This window comes from Schistocerca americana, unplaced genomic scaffold (genome assembly GCF_021461395.2).
Source record: "Schistocerca americana isolate TAMUIC-IGC-003095 unplaced genomic scaffold, iqSchAmer2.1 HiC_scaffold_112, whole genome shotgun sequence".
Taxonomy (NCBI): domain Eukaryota; kingdom Metazoa; phylum Arthropoda; class Insecta; order Orthoptera; family Acrididae; genus Schistocerca; species Schistocerca americana.
This window is the reverse complement of record NW_025725176.1, coordinates 20001-25000: the sequence shown is the minus strand read 5'-3', so window position 1 is coordinate 25000 and position 5000 is coordinate 20001. Positions and strand designations below refer to the sequence as shown.

Genomic DNA, 5000 nt, shown 5'->3' with positions numbered 1-5000 from the left:
ACTACCTCCCCGTGCCGGGAGTGGGTAATTTGCGCGCCTGCTGCCTTCCTTGGATGTGGTAGCCGTTTCTCAGGCTCCCTCTCCGGAATCGAACCCTGATTCCCCGTTACCCGTTACAACCATGGTAGGCGCAGAACCTACCATCGACAGTTGATAAGGCAGACATTTGAAAGATGCGTCGCCGGTACGAGGACCGTGCGATCAGCCCAAAGTTATTCAGAGTCACCAAGGCAAACGGACCGGACGAGCCGACCGATTGGTTTTGATCTAATAAAAGCGTCCCTTCCATCTCTGGTCGGGACTCTGTTTGCATGTATTAGCTCTAGAATTACCACAGTTATCCAAGTAACGTGGGTACGATCTAAGGAACCATAACTGATTTAATGAGCCATTCGCGGTTTCACCTTAATGCGGCTTGTACTGAGACATGCATGGCTTAATCTTTGAGACAAGCATATGACTACTGGCAGGATCAACCAGGGAGCTGCGTCAACTAGAGCTGAGCAGCCGGCCGCCCGGGAGTGTGTCCCGGGGGCCCGCGCGAACACGCAAGCGTCCGCTCAATTATTCTGCAAACAGGAGGAGGCTGAGCTCCCCTGCACGATACACCTCGAAACCCTCTCAGGTCCCGGCGGCGCGCAGCGCCGTCCTAAGTACTTGGTCGGGTTCGAGAGAGGCGCAATCGCCCGGAGTTTGGCGAGTAGACGCTTTAGGTGCGACCACCCGTGCTCCCAACTGAGCTTGCCGCTGCCGACAGAGGCCCGGGAGCGTGCTGTCGTGGCATTGCCGGCGGGAGACAACACGCGCCACCTACGGTGGCCGGCAGCTCCAACGCCAGCGCCACAGAAGGACAAAAGCCCCACTTGGGTGCCGAAGCGAACTCTCCCAGCACAGCGCACGCGCCAACACGTCCGCACAGCTGCGATACAAACCACCTGCGAGAACCGCAGAGGCGACCGAGCAGCAGACGGCGTCGCGGCGCCGAGCGCCGGGCGGCGGCGCATCCTCAGCGCACACAGTCCTCAATCGGACCAGCACACTGCAGATGTCCACCGCGCTTCGCACCGGGCCCGCGAGGACCTACTTTGGCCGCACGGCGCCGCGTGCAGGGTGCGCCGGCGCGCAGCTGCGCCGCCTGCCGCCTCCGTCGGCCGGCGCGCCTGCCACTGGCCGCCCCCACCAGCCGGCTGTAGCGCGTGCGCCCACGCACCGCGCGGCCAGCACGCCGGGAGGCCCCCCCTCACCGGCCGGGGACGGTCCCACCCAGCCACCGCCGCGTATCGCTTCACACCCACATGCCATTCACGTTCGTGGGCATGGTGGGTATCGCTGAAACAACCGGTTGGTAGCTCAACCGATCGTCGCCATCACTGATTCACCTCTAGCGAGAACAACCGCACCACAACGGTTTACCAGTTGTTCATTTGCGTAACGTCACCAGCAAACGTAGACGTCCATCGCCATTTGCAAATTCAACGATTGTTGCATGCCTGTGTCAGGTGTCACGACACACTATGTCTGCCCACATACACGCAACAACATGTGCACGCTTCGCGAACACGTGGAAGGTGGCCCCCGTACGTATGCGATGTCCATTGCGCGAACGACTGTCAACCGGCCTCTGTCGCATGTCGCAGATGTGGAACGCAGTGCACCATGCTGTCACGGTGTGTGAGAAGAGACGACTACGTCTGACAACACGCGCCACTACATCAACAGACGGCTCATGCTGATCGCCATCCAGGGCATACCACACTGCAATCCGGCTCTTATAGGGAGACGACACATAGCTGAGTGCACAACAGTTGGACCGCATGGTTCGCCGTTGTTGGCGCAGTCGTTGTACGGTCACATGTACCACGATGTATCATTCAGTACATGAGGACCAATGTGCAGTACAGTGTGTGATTTGGACGTACAACATCAGCGGACAGTTGACACAGGCCGTACCACAGCGTAGGCTAAGTGCTTCGCCATGCGAATGCCAATGAACAACTGCGAAGGGCATTGAGCATGTACGTCCTGCTGCCATCCACATTACAGTGTATCGCTGCAAGGTGTTTAACATGAAGCGATACACTGGGGACCAGGCAGTGCGAGTAGCAAACTATATTGCGGGGGTTGCAGTTAGGCAACACTACACTAATTTAACGCGTCGTATGACAATTACAGAGCGGGTTAAGGCCCAACGTGTGTTGGGTTAAGGCCCAACGTGTGTTGGGTTAAGGCCCAACGTGTGTTGGGTTAAGGCCCAACGTGTGTTGGGTTAAGGCCCAACGTGTGTTGGGTTAAGGCCCAACGTGTGTTGGGTTAAGGCCCAACGTGTGTTGGGTTAAGGCCCAACGTGTGTTGGGTTAAGGCCCAACGTGTGTTGGGTTAAGGCCCAACGTGTGTTGGGTTAAGGCCCAACGTGTGTTGGGTTAAGGCCCAACGTGTGTTGGGTTAAGGCCCAACGTGTGTTGGGTTAAGGCCCAACGTGGGTTGGGTTAAGGCGCAACGTGGGTTGGGTTAAGGCCCAACGTGGGTTGGGTTAAGGCGCAACGTGGGTTGGGTTAAGGCGCAACGTGGGTTGGGTTAAGGCGCAACGTGGGTTGGGTTAAGGCGCAACGTGGGTTAGGTTAAGGCGCAACGTAGGTTAGGTTAAGGCGCAATATAGGTTAGGTTAAGGCGCAATATAGGTTAGGTTAAGGCGCAATATAGGTTAGGTTAAGGCGCAATATAGGTTAGGTTAAGGCGCAATATAGGTTAGGTTAAGGCGCAATATAGGTTAGGTTAAGGCGCAACGTAGGTTAGGTTAAGGCGCAACATAGGTTAGGTTAAGGCGCAACATAGGTTAGGTTAAGGCGCAACATGGGTTAGGTTAAGGCGCAATATAGGTTAGGTTAAGGCACAATATGGGTTAGGTTAAGGCACAATATGGGTTAGGTTAAGGCACAATATGGGTTAGGTTAAGGCACAATATGGGTTAGGTTAAGGCACAATATGGGTTAGGTTAAGGCACAATATGGGTTAGGTTAAGGCACAATATGGGTTAGGTTAAGGCACAATATGGGTTAGGTTAAGGCACAATATGGGTTAGGTTAAGGCACAATATGGGTTAGGTTAAGGCACAATATGGGTTAGGTTAAGGCACAATATGGGTTAGGTTAAGGCACAATATGGGTTAGGTTAAGGCACAATATGGGTTAGGTTAAGGCACAATATGGGTTAGGTTAAGGCACAATATGGGTTAGGTTAAGGCACAATATGGGTTAGGTTAAGGCACAATATGGGTTAGGTTAAGGCACAATATGGGTTAGGTTAAGGCACAATATGGGTTAGGTTAAGGCACAATATGGGTTAGGTTAAGGCACAATATGGGTTAGGTTAAGGCACAATATGGGTTAGGTTAAGGCACAATATGGGTTAGGTTAAGGCACAATATGGGTTAGGTTAAGGCACAATATGGGTTAGGTTAAGGCACAATATGGGTTAGGTTAAGGCACAATATGGGTTAGGTTAAGGCACAATATGGGTTAGGTTAAGGCACAATATGGGTTAGGTTAAGGCACAATATGGGTTAGGTTAAGGCACAATATGGGTTAGGTTAAGGCACAATATGGGTTAGGTTAAGGCACAACGTGGGTTAGGTTAAGGCACAACGTGGGTTAGGTTAAGGCACAACGTGGGTTAGGTTAAGGCACAACGTGGGTTAGGTTAAGGCACAACGTGGGTTAGGTTAAGGCACAACGTGGGTTAGGTTAAGGCACAACGTGGGTTAGGTTAAGGCACAACGTGGGTTAGGTTAAGGCACAACGTGGGTTAGGTTAAGGCACAATACGGGTTAGGTTAAGGCACAATACGGGTTAGGTTAAGGCACAATACGGGTTAGGTTAAGGCACAATACGGGTTAGGTTAAGGCACAATACGGGTTAGGTTAAGGCACAATACGGGTTAGGTTAAGGCACAATACGGGTTAGGTTAAGGCACAATACGGGTTAGGTTAAGGCACAATACGGGTTAGGTTAAGGCACAATACGGGTTAGGTTAAGGCACAATACGGGTTAGGTTAAGGCACAATACGGGTTAGGTTAAGGCACAATACGGGTTAGGTTAAGGCACAATACGGGTTAGGTTAAGGCACAATACGGGTTAGGTTAAGGTACAATACGGGTTAGGTTAAGGCACAATACGGGTTAGGTTAAGGCACAATACGGGTTAGGTTAAGGCACAATATGGGTTAGGTTAAGGCACAATATGGGTTAGGTTAAGGCACAATATGGGTTAGGTTAAGGCACAATATGGGTTAGGTTAAGGCACAATATGGGTTAGGTTAAGGCACAATATGGGTTAGGTTAAGGCACAATATGGGTTAGGTTAAGGCACAATATGGGTTAGGTTAAGGCACAATATGGGTTAGGTTAAGGCACAATATGGGTTAGGTTAAGGCACAATATGGGTTAGGTTAAGGCACAATATGGGTTAGGTTAAGGCACAATATGGGTTAGGTTAAGGCACAATATGGGTTAGGTTAAGGCACAACGTGGGTTAGGTTAAGGCACAACGTGGGTTAGGTTAAGGCACAACGTGGGTTAGGTTAAGGCACAACGTGGGTTAGGTTAAGGCACAACGTGGGTTAGGTTAAGGCACAACGTGGGTTAGGTTAAGGCACAACGTGGGTTAGGTTAAGGCACAACGTGGGTTAGGTTAAGGCACAATACGGGTTAGGTTAAGGCACAATACGGGTTAGGTTAAGGCACAATACGGGTTAGGTTAAGGCACAATACGGGTTAGGTTAAGGCACAATACGGGTTAGGTTAAGGCACAATACGGGTTAGGTTAAGGCACAATACGGGTTAGGTTAAGGCACAATACGGGTTAGGTTAAGGCACAATACGGGTTAGGTTAAGGCACAATACGGGTTAGGTTAAGGTACACATTGTTGTAAGGAAAGGTGTTTTGGGGGGGGGGGGGGGCCGGTTTGTTGATTGTGATTATCGTAAGTAAATGACTGCGGCATC

General features: G+C 51.5%; 1 non-coding gene across 1 annotated transcript in view; it reads right to left on the bottom strand.

Moving 5' to 3' along the window:
- Positions 1–483, bottom strand: part of LOC124560811 — a 1910-nt gene extending 1427 nt beyond the window's left edge. The window contains exon 1 of the ribosomal RNA XR_006969322.1: positions 1–483. This exon is cut by the window's left edge and continues 1427 nt beyond it. This is a non-coding gene — a ribosomal RNA (small subunit ribosomal RNA).
- Positions 484–5000: the final 4517 nt, after the last annotated feature.